At 29.9% G+C, this 19,063-nt stretch overlaps 1 protein-coding gene across 5 annotated transcripts in view; it reads left to right on the forward strand.

The window, feature by feature from the left end:
• The first annotated feature begins 2,219 nt into the window (after positions 1 to 2,219).
• Positions 2,220 to 19,063, forward strand: part of LOC129907322 (kazrin) — a 186,630-nt gene continuing 169,786 nt past the window's right edge. For 2 of the 5 annotated variants that reach the window (XM_055983448.1, XM_055983449.1), the window contains exon 1: positions 2,220 to 3,168. The gene's annotated coding sequence lies outside the window, so the exon portion shown is untranslated. The remainder of the gene's footprint in view (positions 3,169 to 19,063) is intronic. The other 3 variants (XM_055983445.1, XM_055983446.1, XM_055983447.1) reach the window with 2 other exon arrangements.

Consider the following 19,063-nt stretch of genomic DNA (forward strand, 5'->3'; position numbering starts at 1 on the left):
GTAGGCACTGATTACAAATTTTAAAATTTTCTGAGAAAAAACACAAAATTTTCTGTTTTTTTCAAAACTTTTGTTTTGAACGTGTTAAAATTGGAAGAAATTTAAAAAAATTTATATTTAAGGCAGAAAGAACAAAATGAAATGGTGTCCCATTAAAATTTCGAAAATTGATTTTTAAGAAGTACCCTAATGTACATACCCACTTCAATTCCAAACAAACGCAATTAATTATTAAAATTCAAACTATAGGTACTTCACAACAGATTTTTCATTACTCAACATTTTTCTAAAATCAAAATGTAAATTATGATAAGTAACTTAATTTAGAGTTGTTAATAGGAATCAAATTATCTATTCAAAAAGTTATCGTTTCTTACATCAAAACAATAAAATGACGCCACCCATTAGTTGAAGAGCCTACTATCTACCGATCTAAACAAAAAGTGCCGTCCGACTTGAACTTCAAATTAGGTAACCCCTATCCCATCATATCATCACCACTGCCATACTCCATAAAACATCATGATAATTTATTTTGTTTTTTGTACGTATTTTTACCTTTCTAAATCCAACTACACCAAACACACCTAATTATAAGTACCTTAATGAAAACTCTAATGATTATTCAAAAAACGTACACATAACTCAAACAAACTAACTAGATATAACGACGACCCAACACCCCACTATAATGTCTTCATAATCACACAAACCTAAACACATTCCATCTTAAGTCACAAAAAAACTTCCTAATCAAGTATAACAAAACGTAGGTAGGTACCTTTCTCTATATAGGAAGTCATAGTAAGTATGAATGACAAAAAAAAAAAAATTAAATTATCAATTTGAAAAGTACTTTCTGATTAATAAATTAATTAAAATATGTATTTTTCCCTACTTCTACAATACCTCTACCTACTTCCTCTTTTTTTGTTTCTGTTTCTAGCCTCATTATTAATTCAACACAAAAATTCAGCATATCTACAATTCATGCTGCTGTGCTGTGAGCTGTGCACTCAGCTTTGCCAAGGTCATAACATAAAGAAATTACAAAAAAAAAAAAAAAAAATGAATGAAAACAAAAAAAAAAAAAATTAATTTAAACCAAAAATTACAGTGACTCTACACCATTGACACTGACTTTCTTTTTTTTTATATTTTTTTATTTTGTGTACAATTTTGTCCGAACAAAAAAGTTTTTCTCCAATATTTCCGCTCGAATGTCGTCATTTAAGGTACCTATGGAATGGATTGTTAGTAAGCGCCCTCTGCTTGTTGTATTTGGAAGTTTCTACACTTTTTTGTTGCAATAATTGAACCAAACAACGGGATCATTTCTCAAGTCACCAAAATATGAACCCCCCCTCTAACTCCCCCCCCCAAAAAAAAAAAACAATACAACCCCATAACGCCCAAACAAAATCCAATCAGTGTTGCCAATGTTTGAATATTGGACTTTGTTTATGCACCCAAGGGTAAATTTTTCATCATCATCATCCCTCCCTAACACAACTTTATTTTGAGGGGGTTGATTTTTTTTTTTTTTCAAAATATTTGTGCAGTCAAAACTCTCTCTCTCACCAACACACAAGTAAAAATTTTAAAAAACATGCGCATACAAAAGCAATCAATGCGTTTTTTGTTGTGGGGGTGGAAAAGCTTTCCGCATACACTGTCTCTGTAGGTTGTATATTATTATTGTTTGTATAAAATTCTATCGCATCGTCAAAGAGAAAGAGAGAATAAATTATTGTTAAATTGTAGATACAACATTCGTTTGTATTTGGGTGGGTAAAATAAACTTTTCACTAAAATTTTTCACACACTCAATACAACTAGACAACACAGTGAAAAAAAAAGTTCCACATTCATCAGTTAGTTTCTTCTTCAGTCTACCGAGTGTCGCGACAAAGTGCGTTTCGAATTTTCATCTCTCTTGATAAGGGAAATTCCCCCCTTTAATTTTTAACACCCCGCAGAAGAGATAGATTGTCCGCTCATCTTGAATTACCATTTATAAACAAATTATTAAATCAAAACAAATATAAATAATTGAGGAAAACTACAGTGAATGTAATTAAAATTCGTCCTTTTTTTCATAAAAATTTAAAAAGGAAAAAAAAGGAGATATCCTCCCTTGGCATTTCGTCCTTTTTTATATTTCTGCTCGATAATTGAGTTTTTTTTTGCATTGTTTTTTTTTTTGGTTTGTGACGATGACGATTTAAGGATGAAAGTTGTGTGGTCGCGAATCAATCTTTACCACAGATATTATTATCGATAAAGATCCTTAACTTCGGTTTTATAAGGATATACGAATCCTTAAGATACAAAACAAAATCGATTTGTATTAGATTTTCTTTATTTTTTTATTGTTGGTTGGTGTTACTTCCTTTTTCTTTCTGTTTTGTGTAAAATTTTATGGCGACTGTTGTTGTTGTTGTTGTACATATTTATTATATCCTTTTTTTTAAATCTCACAAAGTGAAATAAATTGAATATCTTATTTATGCTATTTGCATAAAATACCAACCTGCTGGTGATTTTTTTTTTTTGTTGCAGTTCTTCTATTTTCTTCTTGTCGTCGTCCTTTTGAAAAAAATAAAGCCTGCGATTTTACAACCCCCACCCCAAAGAAAGAAAAGTGTATATGTGTGTGTAAAAAAAGAGATCCTTTCTGTATAGTGCGGTGAAACGAGAAAGAGGGTGGTTGGTGTAGTGATGGTCTAGGTCTAGCATAAAGGAGAGAAAATAATAAAAATATAAATAAAATAAAAAAAAAAAAAAAATAAAGTGCAAACACTACAGTGTACTGAGAGTATAGAGGAAAAAGGCTGCAAAAAGTACAACATCACACAGAGATACATTCGGCCATACACACAACTCTCCATAAGGAGCAAAACCAACAAAAATATTATCGAGCAACACAACAACAACCCTCTGTGCTCGACCGACTGTGTAAAAAAAAGCAGGGTGTGTGTAGAGGGCGCTGCTGTACTGCGACTAGTTAAAGTTATATTGCTATAGCTCTTCAACCCCCCTGAAACTCTCATAATATATTGTGGATTACCAACAACAGTTTTTTGTTTTTTGCTTTATTTTTTGTTCATTTTTACTTGTACACATCCGGATGGATGAAATATTTCGAATGCTGTACAACTGAATGATGTAAGTGTTGATATTTATTTATTTTTTTTTTATTTTACACAAAAAAAATTGAGAAAAAAATATTTGTAGTTTTTTTTTTTGTTTGGCAAACTATGCGTGTTGAATGCGCGACAAATTAATTAATTAACATGGAAGTTAATTTGGGAAAAAGTTGGTCATTCTCAGGGAAGTTTATTTCATTCGATGTAAATTTTTAAACAAAAATAAATTAAAAAAAAAAAGGATCACAGACAGTTTTTTGTGTTTGCTTTTGTTTTGTCTGAAAATGACGACAGAATACAGTATACAGAAACAACAAAAAAACACTACAATTTAGAGTAGTTTTTTGTTATTAATTTAAATTGACTGAGGTATGCGTGTAGTTTTTTTTTTCTATCATGAGGACAAGATGACAATTTTTGCTCACTATGGTCGTATTCAAATTTATTCAGCACAGAGCAGAAAATGAATGAGTCAGAGGGAGATTATAATATTTCATAATTTTTTTTTCTTTTTTTTGTTGTGTTTTTGTGTAAGGTGTATTTATACGTTATCGTTGCGTTTGTTGTGGGTGGGTCTGGGTATCTACAATAAGATGAATGTGTATTCTTATCAAAAAGTTTAGCTTAGGTTTTTTTTTGGTATCTGTATCTTTATACCTTTCTAACCTTATAACAGAGATAAGGATTATAATCTGTTTGGATTGTTTTTTTTTTTTTTGTAAAGTAATTGAATGAAATTAGGACTTTGTTAAATGGACTTATCTGTTATTTTGGCACATTTTTGTTTTTATTTTTGGGTATACACAAATGGAAATGGGTATAGGTCAGAAAAAAAGTAAAAACCGGAAATGTGATAAAATTTGAAATTATGTAAAATGAGGAATGAGATATGGTTTGGAAATTATTTTGATAATGTGTGGTAGGAGATTTTTGTTTATTTTTACGTTTTATTTTGGGAAAATAAATCTTTGAGGGTGTTAATACGATATGTAGAGGTAGATGTTGATATTTATGTAGGTAGGTACCTAACCTACCTACTTATTATGTTTTTAAATTGTACTTATAATATAATTTAATAGGAAGGAAAGGTAACCCCAGCTTGCGAAATTATAGAAAGTTTTTTTCATACTTTTTAAGAAACAAAAAATTATCATTTTTTAGAAGAATAAGAAGGATGCAGTTTCTTTTTAATGAAAAATAATGTAAAGGACTTTAAAAAAGTACCTACCTAAATATATTTAAAAATATTTGTATTGAATAGGTAATTTAAACGATAACACTTGTTTACAAAAACAAAAAATATATTTGTTTTGAAGACTAAGTGTGTTTTACTTTTCTTTAAGATTTTAACTCATAAAATTTAAAGATCGTATTTTGAAAAAAAAAAAAAAAATGTCTATGCTTATTTTTTTAAATTTGATTTTTAACTATGATTCCAATACACTGGATACTAAACATATTACCTATCAAGAAATACTAAAATAACTTTTTTGAAACAGATGAAAACTTCAACGATTAAAATTATTTAAAAAAATTTATTTTTTTTTTTTGGTATAATACCTACACTGAACCAAATCCTTAAGTAAATACAACGAAAAAATTCGTTGAGCCAACGAAAATTGAATTAATTTTCAGCCGATGAAAAATTTAATTGGCTCAACGAAATGGCTTTCATACGTTAATGAAGAACTTCATCAATCAACGAAAACTGTAGTATTTTAATGAAATTTTTCATAAAATTTTTTGATCGAGAATTAATGAATTTTTACATTATTTTACGAAATTTTTTCATCGATTAACGTAAAATTTAACTAACCACGGTGATATTTTTAGTCAGTCAATGTATTTTTTGATTAATTTATGAAAGGAACTTTCGTTAGCTAACGAATTTTTTCGTAAATTTTATGAATATTTAAATTAAATTACGAAAAAATATTCTTTAGCTACGAAACTTTTCGTTGTATTAATTATTTTTTTTTTAGTAGATTATACATGCATTCTTTTCGTAGAATAACGAATTTTTTCGTTAACCTACGAAATTTTTCATTCATTTCATATACCTAAAAAAAACTGAAATTAAGAAAATCCGCTGAAAATTTTTAACCATAAAAAAAACATATTTTGATTTTTTTAATAAATTGGCGTTTCGTCCCAGTGGAGTTCACTTGGACTCATCAGTTGACTTATCGTGAGACACCTTGTCAATACGCAAATATTTTTTATATTTAGCTCAACTTAGATAGATTTTTAAACAAAAACCTAATGTGAACTATATCCAGCAAGATTGAATTTTTAATCATTTAAAACAGAAATGCACCCAAGCCTACGTTTTGTTTTTTTTTTTTTTGTAAGGCCACGATTTTTTTTCGTTAACTGATGTATTTTTCATAAGCCGATGTAATATTTCATTAGTATATGAAGTTAATTTTGAATTTCATAAGTTAATGAATTTTTTCGTTTTAAAACTTTGATAAAGTAAGGAACAAATTCTTATTTTTATTCTTTAAAATGAGTATGAAATTTTTCGTTAATTGATGAATCTTTTCATTAAATTGGATTTTTTTGGAACTAAAAAGGGAGAAAAAGTGTATGAAACGTTTTCATTAAATGATGAAGGTTTTCATATTACGAAAATTCACATATTTTCGTAATTTTACGAAATTTATTATTCGTATTAAAATAAATAAAAAAAACTCAAGCACATACCTAAGAATTTATGAAATTTAACCTCTTTTCTTATTAACACATACTGTCACTTGGAAGTTTTTGTAAAAAAATTAATTTTCTCTATCCGAAAGCCGAAACAAGACCTCTATTTCAATAAAATTTGTTCTATGGATAAGTTAAAAAGAAATATTGTTAAAAATTATTTTTCTCTTTTTACCGACTTCCAAAAAGGAGGAGATTCAATTAGTCTGTTTTTTTTTTTAAACTTTGGACTACCTAAGTGAACCAATTTTGATAATTCTTTTTGTTGGAAAGCTGGTGCCTGCAGTGTGGTTCTTTTTTAATTTCGGCCAATTATATTGCTCTAGAAACTATGAGAAAAACCATAAAACCCAGTTCGGGTATCGTTTACTTTTGGAAAAACATAATTTTCCTAATTTTGACATGAATTTTTTAATGGTCAACAGATACAGAGAAAAAAAAATGTGTCTTAAAAAAATATATTTTTTTGTTGTTGTTTTCTTCACAGAGAAAAATATGACCCGCTAAAAACTAACAGATTGCCATATTGTTTTACCGTCCATACATTTCATAAGGAAATCTTATTAAAATCAACGATTAATAAGGTTTTTTTAAGGAGATTTCTTATTATTTTTATAGAGAAAATCTTATTAAAATTTGACTGAAAAGTTGATTTTTTTTGCAACTTAGCACTAGAACAAAAATCGCGATCAATATTTTCATGGCAGGTTGGTTCAGGTGGTAAGGTGGTAAGGTGGGCGACTAATGATTTGAAGTCTCCAGTTCGATTCCCAGCCTGGTCATCGTTTTTTTTATTTTTTTGCAGATTTTAAAACAATAAGGAAAACCCGATTGTTTTAATAAGGTTTCCTTCTTGGATGAAAACTATAGAGAAATCTTATTGTTTTTGTTCTATTTTATGTGGTCTATTTTTCTCTGTGTTATAAACTTCTTAAAGGAATTGGTTTCGCATATACAAAAGTTTAACAGTAGGTAGTTAATTTCTGTATTTTTTCAGGAATAATCCATCATTTATATTTATAAAAATAGAAGTTTTAGTCTAAAACAAACCCAAATTCTTCGATCAAGGACACGATTTTTATGTTTTCCCAAAGTTGTAAGAATGTTTAAATTACATTACATAGAATGCTGGTCCAACAAATATGGCGATATACTTATAAAGAAGTTCTTTGAGTCAAATTTAAACAAAATATAATAGGTACATGCACAAAATTTAATAATATTCAAAAATAAAAAAAAACACCTAATAATTTTGAAAAAAATATTTTAATACTTGTTTTTATATCCCTGACAATTTTTTTTAAATTTGTTTAATTTTAATGAAATTTTCTTTAACAAATGAGATTTTTGTAGAATATTTTTAATTCGGTTTAATATTTTCTGCAAATTTGTTTGCACGAGTTGTTATATCGTATAAAATGTATTGAATTTGAAAAGGAGTCGGATCAATTAGTGTCATCAAACTTTAATGTTGTTCCTTGAGTTTTTTTCTTTTAAGTTTCTCACTAACTTGAGGTTACTGATTAACGATCATACTCTCACTTGAAATCAGGCAGCTCGAGTTTTTGAAATATTCCAACTTGAAATCAAGGGGCACTACGCCCAGCCAAGTTCTCTAGCAACTTTGGCACTACACCCTTATTAACTGACTCACTGATAGATCATCAAAATTATGGACATCTTCCCGCTATGGTAGAAACTTGTAATTTGGCACGGTGATGTGTCTTGTAGTGTATATAAGGGACAAAATTTGAAATTTTCAATTCAATTTTGCTGACACAAAAAGTACTAAGATGGTGTACTTACCAAGTTCTAAAGTTTGGTTTCAAATTGATTGTTTTCTTGGCAATTTTTCAAATATCTTTAAAAATTGGTAATTAAAAGAAAAATTGACATGTAAACAGTCAAAATTTTATTGATAGGTAGGTAGCTACATATTTGAAACCAAACCTTAGAACTTTTACATATCAGTACTTTTTGTGCCAGCAAAATTTCAAATAGGAGAACTTGGCTCCTTTTTTAACAGTTATGGTTTTTGTTGTGATGACATATTTGTCATCATTGTATGAAGCCTTTTAAATTTGGTACACAAAAGTTAACCAAAAATTATTTGCCTAACTAAACCGGAAAATTCACCAAGTTCAGGTTATGATTTTTTGGTGTCATAAGCATACTTAATTTGAAAAGAACGAAATCCTTTTTTTTGTTTTGGTAATTTTCGATGTTCCCTTTAAGAATATCTAAAAACAAATATTTAATTTCCTTGCGAAGTATAGAGGGTGTCCCAAAAGTTAACGTCGAAACGAAAACGGTAGATAGGGTAGGTGGTGACAGTTATCAGAAAAATAATTAAAAAAATCGCAGCCATATATTTTGGGAGTTATGAGCATTTGAAAAAAATTCGAAAATATGGTCACCCTGTGACGGTTTTTCATGTGCCGTGACTACAAATCTTAATTTTTCTCATTTTTTTCTTTTGTTACGGAACCTTGAAAAAAAAAAAAATTTTAATTCTCTGCATTAGTTTAAAAAAAAATATTACTTTTTTATCCAACTTAGTACTAAAAAATTTTACATGACTCTAATTCAATGAGCCGTAGTGTAAAAAAAATGCACTGCGATGTTTCGGCAAGTTGCCTCAAAAGTTGGTGTGTTCAATTCTCTTTTCAAAATTTTATAACATTGTTGGGAATATTTCATAAATAACCGAGATAAAATTTTTTTTCTTAAGAAATTCGACTTTTTTTTAGGTAATTTTTCCATATTATTTAAGTTTTTGTATTCTGAAAGGTTCTGAAAGGGTACAAAACTTGAATAGTATGGAAAAATTACCTCATAAAAAAGTCGGATTTCTTAAGAAAAAAAAATTTATCTCGGTTATTTATGAAATATTCCCAACAATGTTATAAAATTTTGAAAAGAGAATTGAACACACCAACTTTTGAGGCAACTTGCCGAAACATCGTAGTGCATTTTTTTTACACTACGGCTCATTGAATTAGAGTCATGTAAAATTTTTTAGTATTAAGTTGGGTAAAAAAGTAATATTTTCTTTAAAACTGATGCAGCTGAGTTAAAATTTTTGAATGCATTTGATAGCAGGGTTATTCAAGGTTCCGTAACAAAAGAAAAAAATGAGAAAAATTAAGATTTGTAGTCACGGCACATGAAAAACCGTCACAGGGTGACCATATTTTCGAATTTTTTTCAAATGCCCATAACTCCCAAAATATATGGCTGCGATTTTTTAAATAATTATTTTTCTGATAACTGTCACCACCTACCCTATCTACCGTTTTCGTTTCGACGTTTACTTTTGGGACACCCTGTATATGAGTTCCAATTACTTAAAGAATACCGCCACCGTTATTGATGGCACCACAGTGGCGTCGTCGTGTAATTCAATGATAGAACTGTATAAAAAGCGTAAAAATAATCAAGACGAACAAACTGTGTACAAAAACGCGACGAAATCGATATAGGCCTTTCTTTTTTGTATGGCTAAAAGCTAAAGGAATGCTTGTATATCTTAATTGAGAGTAACTTTTCTCCTTTGGCATTTCTTCATTTTACTAATGGCACTGGCACCAACAACAAACACACAAACACTCATTATATTGACTCTAAAAGGATTCTCAAATTTCAGCAAAACATTCCTTTTGGCTGTCGTTACTTTTTTCTGCTACAGCTGCTTCCTTCTCGATATTTGGTTATCTAATATAATTGATTACGAGGTTAATTAAGCCAATATTTTTGTGTGGAAGATGTAGCTGATCACGTAGGTACCTAAACTGGAAACAAAAAAAAAAATAACAACAACAACGAATATAAATTTCTCATCGCGTACGAAGTGCAATTAGTCTACACACAAGCCTTGCGGATATAAAAAAACGTATATCAGAGAATTTCGGAAGCAATTAATATTGTGTCAACACCGTAACATTTATTTGAAATAAAAATTGAAACTTTTCCCATATGCATCAGGCTCACCTACGTACTCTCTCGTAAATTTGTGTGTTTCAAAACAAAAAATTAAATAAATGGCTTTTGGTTGTGGAAAATAAAATACAGCCAAAACAGCCATTTATATCCTTTAATTTGTGAATATTTTCACACATACATCCTCTATTTCAACACAAAACACACAAGCTTAAGGCAAAAACTTTCCTAAAGGATACAAATGGTGGCAACGCACGGTTCTGGTGTGTATTTATACGAAGTACCTACTCCTGCTAAAAACAAGAACAAACTTTTTAAACTGATAGATACTCTTCTGATATAAATGTATGGGGTTTTTCGGGCGGTATTATAGCGATTTAGTGAAACGCATTGAAAAGTTAAACAAACGTTATCTGTAAACTTGTTCCGGTTTGCTGTACTATTTTCTAATCCTGATGATCTAATAAACAGTTTTATGTTCGAAATAAATTTTCTGCGTGTACCTACTTACTTACATGCGAGAGGGCAAAGTGGAGAAGTTGTTTTTTAAAAAAAAGCTTAACCTCAAACACAGGGGGTAGATAATTAAAAAGAAAGAAAAAAAACTTAACACTTTGGACAGAGAGTAAATTCATGGCATGCCATAGCGAAAACATGCTGCTGCTTTCACATAAAAGTTGCTTGGTAACCTACTTTCATGTTAAGGAGCAAAACATTAGGGTTGCCAATTTATTGATATTTTTGTATTGAACTCTATTTTATTGGGAAAAGTTTTACATTCTTGAATACGTGTAAAGAAAAAAAAATCATGTGTGCAATTTACACGTGGTTGAAGTGAAACCTTAAAAAATCATTTTTCCTTGCAAAAAAAAATCGAATATATCTATCTTTTTTGTTCCATCAGCTTTAAATCTATTTTTTTATATGACAACCTTTTATAAATTTTATATTATCTGAAAGCTAATTGTTTCAGCTGAAAATGTTTATATCGACCATGTCTCTACAACATATACAAAAAGAACTAGAATTTTTTGAATCCAATCAGTTTTCATAAAAAAAAATCTATCTTTTTTCTCTTCTAACACCATTAAATTAATTTTTTTAAATAACAATCTATAATAAATTTTAAATAATCTGAAAGCTTATTATTTTACCTTTTATGTAACGCTCCAATCATATTTCTACCATGCCTACAAAAAAAGTTAGAATTTGTTAAAGCCAACCATGTCGAAACTTCAAACTGAGATTACGGCTGATCATTGGCAACATTTTTAATTTATATTTAGTTTATTTAATTACCCATCTACAGTAAAAGTTTCATCTTTTAAAACAAAAAAGTTATAATCAATTGATTTTTCTTGTCCCTATTTCGTTTCATAGTGTAAAAAAAAAAAGTTTTCACTTCGAAAACTTGAAACATTTTTGGTAACAAAATGCTTTATTTTAACTTGACTACGTTCATCTGTGACATCATAGCTTCGAAACTGTTCATCGCAATTTAAGAAATGAGGTATCGTTAGAAGCTTCTTGCCCGTCTCTTGGTTTTAAGGCTATGTGTCGTAGCATAAAATCAAATAAGGACACTTATAACAAAGTAAACTTTATTTCGTTTTTTAAAACCTTTTTAAACTGTGTGTATGGCAACACTGTATTAGTATTTTCCAGAAAGACTATTATCGTCACGTTCGGTTGAAGCTGCAACTTTTAAGGTCAATAATTTTCTTTTAAATTCTTGTTGACGCGTTGAGTTTCTATAATTAAAAATTAATTGGAACAGAATGCATCAGTTCAATTCGAAAAAGATATTTTGAAGATGGGAAAGGTATATAAATTCAAACCAATTTAAAAACATGGAAAAAGGAAATTAAAAACTTTTTTAACTTTGTTTGTTGATCTTAGCAAACAAAAGTTTTGTTTTTATATCAGTTGTTTTAATAGAATTATGTTCTTCAAAGTATTTTTATTTTTTCCTAAAATCTATTAATTATTTCAATATAAATGTGACCTGCTATTAGCAAAGGGTCATTGTTTAAGTTTCAATATCAATGTTCTTTGTTTGATTTACTTTGATATAGTAATTAATTAATATAAGTGTGTATAAAAGAAAAACAAAAAAAAAAAACAATTTGGTTGCTACATAAAACAAAAACATTATGATTCATACGAAAGTGCGTTTAAAAACTAGGGTTGGTAGTTTTGTGTCAACACGAAATATACCTAATGAATATTTTATGGAAAAAGATTGTTAATTAACAGAAGTAATTTTCAACGAAATTGACTCATAAAAATATCCAGTTCAATGCACAAATGACTCATAGATTTTTTTGTTTTTATTTATTGAGGCTTGTCATTTGAGGTGCAAGATTTATTTATTGATAAAATATAGGTCAATATTTCAAAAAAATGATAAAAATATTTTCAAGACAAATATCGAAACAGATATAAAATAAGTACAGTAAAACCCGGATAAGTACCTCCCCTTAAATGCCCCATTTTCATAGGCACTAAAGCGGATAAGGTACTTACAAGAACCCGCTCAAGTGCTCATAGGCACTTATCTCTATATTTATTTAATAATACAAAAATACATGTTTGATTACTAAAAACATAATCTTCACAAAACAAAATTACTTTGAAAGTTTAAAATCGCTAAGTAGTTAATTTCTACCTTTACCTAGTAGAATTTTTGAATTTTAAAGCGGTTTAGGAAACGAAGTTTTTCTTACAGTTCAAAATTGTTTCAAATGTGTACTAGAAAGAATTTTTTGCAAGTAAATTCAATTATAAGTATTTGAAATGCCAGGCAATTAAGCGGAGAAGGCCGTTAAGCGAAAGGTTCTTAAATGATGAATTTTATATGAAAAAATCCTTAAAATGTTGGTTCTAAAAAAACAAAGGTACTTATGCGTTTAAGGCACTTAAGCGAGAGGCACTTACCTATCCGGGTTTTGCTGTATATGATTTTTCAAAATTTAAATGTACATGAACATATCGCACATGCATCACAAAAGTGTCACAACTAAAAAAAAAACACATTTATCTAGTTGCCATTGGGCAGGTTCAGAAACGTTAGGGACTAAATATTTAGGTCATTTCTTGGCCTCTGATTCAACTGTCAACTGTCAAATAAAAAAATCCTTCCAATTTATGTAATTTTATTGGAAAGCTGACTGCAAAGTTAGGCAATTAATTTTTCCCTAAATAGGTATTTAGTAGAGTTTTTTTTTGTCAACATGACAGCCGATTGTTTTTAAATACAGAACTACGGCAGCAGAATTAAATTTATTTGTGTGAAAAACAAGTAAAAAGTGCATTATCAATTTACTCAAATTTCTGTTCAGAAAAATGACGTTACCTAAATATTTAGTCCCTAATATTTCCTGAACGTGCCCATTGATATAATTTGAATAGTTTTTGTTCCAGAACGTAAAATGTCGTTTTAGATGTTTCATTTAAAATCAAAAGTCATTTGACAAAAATGACATTTTTTTAGTTGTGATGTGATTCTTGTTGGAAAAAGTTGTTTCATAAATATTAAAAGTGCCTTAATTTGAATTGTGTCATTTTAGTTGTAACATTTTCAAGAAAACCAAGTGTTGCATTTTGTTGCATTTTGAATTGAAACACTTTTGCTAACTTTTCTGTGGAAAAGTATTTGTTTCATTTTGAATTGTGACATTTTAGTTGATTGAGGTTAGCGTATCCACTAAAAAAATCATTTATCAACCGAAGAAACTATTTTTTGTGGTCTTAGCCTTAAATGAAGCCTCAAAAGTCCCCAGATAGTCCTGAAACCCATGCGTTCCGAGCCTACCACAGTACAAAAATGAAAACTTTAAACGAATTTTTCTCGAAACACGTTTTTTTCCGCGCCGTGCAACGTAACTCAAAAACTAATGAAGCTATCGACTTGAAATAAAGTGCAAATTACTCATTGGTCATTGCATGAACCTAAAAGTTCAATATAATTTTCACAATAAATATTTTTTTCGTTTTTTTGGTCTCTAATTTTTATTTTACACTTTTTTTTGTTAAATTTACTTTCATGCAATGCGTATTAGGGTGGGTCAAAAAAATGGAAATTCGTTTTTTTTGATTTGGTACTTTGAAAACTCGATTGTAGACACCTCTAGAATATACTCACCAAATATGAGCTCTTTATCTTAATGGGAAGGTCCTCCGCTTTTAAATTTTCTATTTTTACATCAAGCTTCTACTAAAAAAAAATATTTTTTTTATTAATTGAATTTTTAGCCAATTTTTTTACATATTCTTGTAGAAAATTGAACGCTCTACAAAAAAGGTTAAATACACTTTTTTGAGTTATCTAACCATTTTAAAGATATTTTAGGACCAAAAATCGAGAAAATCTTTAAAAATTCGTTTTTTGTTCTTAATTTTGTAACAAATTGAAAAATTATAATAGTCAAACGCGCATGAAATATTCTTGTTGGAAATTGATTGCTCCACAAAAAAGGTCTTATTAACTTTTTTTATTAATCTACCCATTTGAAAGATATTCGAGGTCAAAGTTAAACAAAAATATAAAAACTTTTTTTACTTTTCAAAATTTTCTAATTCACTGAAAAGTCATTATTATTTAATTAGTAAGATGGATTATAGTAGGGGCTTAAATGTTCTACAAAAAGTCCTTGGCCTCAAATAATGCTTTCAGTTTTCAAAAAAAAAATTCTTGAAAAACCCGTCGCGACGCGTCGTCCAGAGGGATTTCCCCCCTTAAAATTATTAAAATGATGCTGGTTGTGCAAAGTTGGTTAAAAGTGTATTTCCTCTTCTTAAAACTAACTAATTAATAAATATGCTGTTTCCATTCTCGGTAAATTGGTTTATCGCCTCTATTGAAAAATTAAGATTTTTGAGTTGTGACACTTTTGTACTACAAACATGTGCAATATGTATATGTAGTTATAAGAATTTTTTTTTTTAATTTTTAAAGAAAGAAAGGAAAGGAAAGAAAAGTGGTTTAGTCCAGTAATTTTAGGCATTTTTTACCCCAATCTGCGGCAAAATTCCTACTGGGCTCGATTTTGGTATAGACCTTCGTTACGGCGTTGTAATGAAGATGTGAAAAATCGACATTGATATCGCGTCCGCGTTAGAAGTTATAGAGGTCAAAAGGTCACGAAAATCAGTTTTTCGCATATACATATCTCGTGACCTGTTTCTCGGAGGTCAATAGGGGTCTATGGAAAATCTGTTTGTCATAAAATTATCTACAAATATTGCCTTATGCATTTTTCTGTAAATCCAACCGATTTCGCACTATATTATAACGTAGTCATTCAAACTACATACATTTGTTCAAAGTTACGATATGGCTCTTAGAAGTAGTCTAAGATTGATTTGGGGTGTTTTGACCCTCAAATGTTTTTACCCTGAGACCAAAACATCTCAGGGTAGGTAATTTTGACCTGAGGGTCAAAATTAATTGCTAAGATTTTATTAAATAGTTATTTAGTAGCTAAGTAACTTAGTTAGTTAGTAAGTTAGTTTGAATATCGATTACGAGTGAAACTTATAAAAACTAATTAATAAAAAGCAAAAGAGATTACACATCATGTATTTTTCAGTATTCAAATACTGAATTATTCACTCTTAAATAAAACAAACCTATTATTACGTATCATGTATTATGCCTATGCTTGAAACAGCTCTATTCCGAAAACGATTGGATTTACAGAAAAATGCATAAGGCAATATTTGTAGATAATTTTATGACGAACAGATTTTCCATAGACCAGTATTGACCTCCGAGCAACAGGTCACGAGATATGTATATGCGAAAAACTGATTTTAGTGACCTTTTGACCTCTATAACTTCTAACGCGGACGCGATATCAATGTCGATTTTTCACATCTTCATTACAACGCCGTAACGAAGGTCTATACCAAAATCGAGCCCAGTAGGAATTTTTCCGCAGATAAAACCTAAAATTACTGGACTAGTTGGGCTTTCGGGTTAGGGAGCAATAAGAATGAACTAACAACTAACCAGTCACCTCTAAACGTTCGTTAAGTTTTCTATTAAAATAAGTGAACAAATGGGCTAAAACTACCTATCATGTAAGAAGTCTTTTAACGACATTGTTTTGAACGCCGTTATAGTATTTGTACCAAATATCACATTTGTATTAAACCTTTTCAATTCGAAGTAACTGATTTATTTAAATAATGCCTATAAACATAAATTAAAAAAAAAAAACTATATTTCCTTTCCTCACTCAAATTAGATTGGTTTATCCAGCATTTGAATAAATTTAAACATTTATTAGAATTCTCGTTCAATTTTTTACTTTCTTCTAAGAGATTTTATTTGATCAATGTCATTGACACGTATAAAGCATTAACGATTTGAACCCTACTCAATTTATTTAATGAAATCAAATCATTCCAATTTATACTTGATTGATGACTATCTAGGTATCAATACAAAAAAAAAAGAAAGAAATAAACAAGTCGTTAATGAAATTTCCGAAAAACAAAATCTATGAAATCGGTTTGATGTCAATCTATCGTAACTTAAGAACATCTTTAATAGTATTTTTAATTTGTGCTCTAGTTGACAGAAATTTTGTATTTAAATGAAAATTAATTAAATATAATGTTAGGTATACCTATAAAATAATAGGACACAAAGTTTGTTTTAGAATTTTAACACCAACTCAACTTATTAAAGTGCGTTCCCTGGTATAGCAAAATATTTAATTTTTTTCAAAAAAAAAAATTATAAAATCGTTTGGTTGCTTAAGTATTTCTTTTGAAAACATTTTTAAGCCTTTAATTAGAAAAGTACAAATTCCTTTGAAAACCTATAAACGGCTTTTAATATTACTATAAGTTCTTCGAAACCTTCCAAAGTCAGAAACATACATAAATTAATGCTCAATCAATTTAAATAAATGAAACAGTTGTAATTACTGCCTCCGACATTCATTCAATCTCAACGGTAGATCGATATAGTTACTTAAGATGATTGCATTACTTGCCTCGATGATTGGTTACTCTCATTATGACTTACCAAATCGATCACATGATGGCTTTTTCCAACATAAAGCTCTATCAAATCCAGATTCAAGCTCCATAAACTCCAAAGCCTTATTTACACGAACTATGGAATACCGGTCAAGCCAAGAACTAAATTCTAAATCTTTTGAGGCCACAAATATACTCGTTATATTCCGATTTATATCAACACCTTAACAACGGTATTGGGGTGGCGAGAGGAGGGGGAAGCTTTTGAGGCAAAATTACCATTGACACATAATGGAATTAGAATTCATCGGTCGCCAACCCAGAAGCAATCAAAACCAAACCAGTGTGCGATGTCGATAACAGAGAGTGTGTGGAATCATATCACGCACTAGCACACATCATTCCTAAATAAATCCTCCCCACCCCCTGTTACGGTACCTACCACTCAATGCAAATATTGGGAGTAATTTGATTATACAGTCAGTCAGCGGTGCATCTGTGGGAAACTGCTGCACAAGAATTCAGAGTATGTCAACGGCGCACTAAGGAGGGTGGGGGATCAACAATAAGGGTCGTTGTCATCCATATCTCTATACTGCGTCGTATCGTCGTCGTTCGTTCCATTGTCGGCCTAAGTATAGTCTACTATATACTCTCGGTCTCTTCGCAAGTTAATGCAATGCAAATGCAATGAATGAATGCCCTCCCCCAAAGAGTGCATCCAAGGCATTCCATCATTATTCGCATTATCATAATATAATAGTGTAGGATTAATTTTCAGCTCACTTGACTCAATTTTCAATCCTATACTTCGTCGTTAGCTTGTAGCTTGTATACGCAGTAAGTACCAAAGAGAGAATTGCTTGGTTCCAAAATACCAACACACAGATAAAAGTTCTCCATGATGTTTATGAGTATGAGCTTGGACAACATACCCATATTCATATTATACATTGGGATCATCATAAAGATGTAGCAGATTTTTGCCAAAGCATCTGGTGCCAATACCCAAGCTCTCCGAGAGTCAAACTGGAACTCCATATAGTCGCCAGATGACCACACAATAATATTCCATCAAGCTCCACTGGAGATTTTTATACTCAAGTCCAGGTCGTGCCATGTGGAGTGATGTGTGCGGCCTGGCTTATTGCTGGCTACTATTTGGAGAGATGTGGTGCACGGTCCATAGAGCAACATAGTTCGTGCATCTAATTGAATAAATTCTCAAAGTGCAATGATGAAACTCAATTTGTTTAGAAGCAATTTTGTTAAAAGGAAATAACACTCCAGCAGCCAGCAGTTTTGTTGTTTTAGCGGCGGCGGCCTCCACAACGTTGACTGCTGCTATTTTGTCGATCCCGATGATGCTGGAACTCAGAGAGAGGCTAAAAAGGTGGATTCATCTCTGGCTGATAAACGACTATGTGTAGGACTCCGCAGCAGGTGAAACTTGAATGGGATTTTTAAATGAATTTTAAAACTTTGTTGTTGTTGTTTTTTTTTTTCGTTTTTTTAGCTTGAATATATGAATATTCTCGTAGAGGTTGTAGAAATATTATACGGAGGGAGTTAAATTTAATTTTTATGTAAGCGATTAATCTAAGTTGAGTTTTAAAATATTTTTTCGTTTTTTATTTTTATTTTCGACTTTTATGTAAAAAAACGTGAGATAAAACGAATGAAGCTTTTTTTAAGGATTATTGCACATTTAAAATTTTTTTTTTGTTTTAATTGAATAACAACGAAATTCTCTCTAACATAAGTTTGGATGGTTAGTAAAAAATTTTATGGGGGGTTTTCAAAATTCTGAAAAATTGCTTAAAAATGTTTTAAATTATAAATGTAGTAGGAAATAAATGTTTAAATTTATTTTTATAGTACCTAAAACATTACTTACAGTACCTTGCCATATTATTAGGCCCAAGCGAAAAAAATACAATTTTTTGCTTCATGTTGCTGATTTTTTAAAGTTTTTGTCGAAATATCTTCAATTTTGTTTGTCTCATTTACTTACACTTATCATTTAAATGAGGATTGCATTAAAAAAATTAAAGAATTCATAAATTTTGATAAAAAATAACGTGCAAAAGGGAATAAGCTCAAAAAGAAGTTTTTTATGGAATTCATGACCGGAAAATTTCCAGACGGGTCCAATACTTAAATTTTTGTTTCGAGGAATAACTTGACATTCTTAACTTTATGGCAAAGGCCCCATCTTGCATAAATATAAAAGCTCTGATCGTCTGGTTATTACGTAATGTTCTTAGATTTCG

Source organism: Episyrphus balteatus, chromosome 1, assembly GCF_945859705.1.
Source record: "Episyrphus balteatus chromosome 1, idEpiBalt1.1, whole genome shotgun sequence".
NCBI classification, from domain to species: Eukaryota; Metazoa; Arthropoda; class Insecta; order Diptera; family Syrphidae; genus Episyrphus; species Episyrphus balteatus.